The following is a 1,095-nucleotide window of genomic DNA, read 5'->3' on the forward strand; positions in this document are numbered from 1 at the left end:
AGGACCCGGGACTCGGGGGAGGAGAGGCCAGGGACAGTCGGGCAGCCTGGGGACAAGCACAGTCACAAGGTCCGTGCCCAAGCCGGCTGTCGCTCCGTTTAGAGTTGTCCTGTCCCTGCCTTCACATTCCCAGTAACTGCTGAACAAGGGAACTTGCCTTTCCGCTTTGCCCTGGGCACTCCACATTCTGCAGCTGGTGTGCATCCCTGAACTTTTGGGGTCCCCTCCAACTTTTCACCCCGTTAGAGCCCCAGCGGCCTCTGGCGCGCGGGCCTTGCTCGCTACAAGCTTGTCTGTACAACGCGGTCCACAGAGCAGTTGTGCTGTGGCTCGCGGCGTCGGGGAGCTCAGCCGATGTCCTCCGAGCAGCTCCAGGCCGGACCGGACCCGCGGCTGCGGGCCCCCATCCCGGCGCGGCATCTCCCAGGGGCGGCGCCGGAGCCGGCCGCGCGGCCCTGCTCCGGGCGGTGCGGAGCCCGCACAGCGATCGCACGCGGTGGGCCCGCACAGCCGCCGCCCGCCCGGCCCCCGCCCCGGGAAGGCCCGCCCGCCCCTCGGCGCAGCGGACGAGGCCCCCGCGGGAGCGGTGGGCGCACCGGCACGGTCTTGGGGAGCCCGGCCCGCAACGCTGACAACTCTCCGTGTCGCTCTAAGGGAGGCCACGCCCCCGCATGGAGGGCCCGCGCGGGTCTCCCGGGGGGCAGCTGTGCGGGAGGCAGAGCGCGGGAGCAGAGGCGAGCCGGCCGCGGTCCCTGGAGCCCTGGCCCGGGGCCGCGGGGGCCGCTGCGCACCCGCCCGGAGGAGGCACACAAAGGGGCGCGCGCGTCGTGCGGGCCACCGGCGCCGGCGCCCGAGCGGACGGGATCCAGGGCAGCCGGGGGTGGGGGTAGGGGTCCGGGGCCCACCTGCGGCAGGTCGCGTCCCGGGGAAGCCCGCGCTCCCCGCGGCGATGGTTCGGCCCGCCCTCCCCGCCGGCCTGCGGCGGATGGTTCCGCCCACCCGAGCCCGCGCCACAAGCCCCGCCCCTCCCGAGAGCGAGCGAGGGGGCGTGGCGCGCCCCGGCCACGCCTCCAGTTGCATAGTCATGAGGCGGCC

Source organism: Mustela nigripes, chromosome 2, assembly GCF_022355385.1.
Source record: "Mustela nigripes isolate SB6536 chromosome 2, MUSNIG.SB6536, whole genome shotgun sequence".
NCBI classification, from domain to species: domain Eukaryota; kingdom Metazoa; phylum Chordata; class Mammalia; order Carnivora; family Mustelidae; genus Mustela; species Mustela nigripes.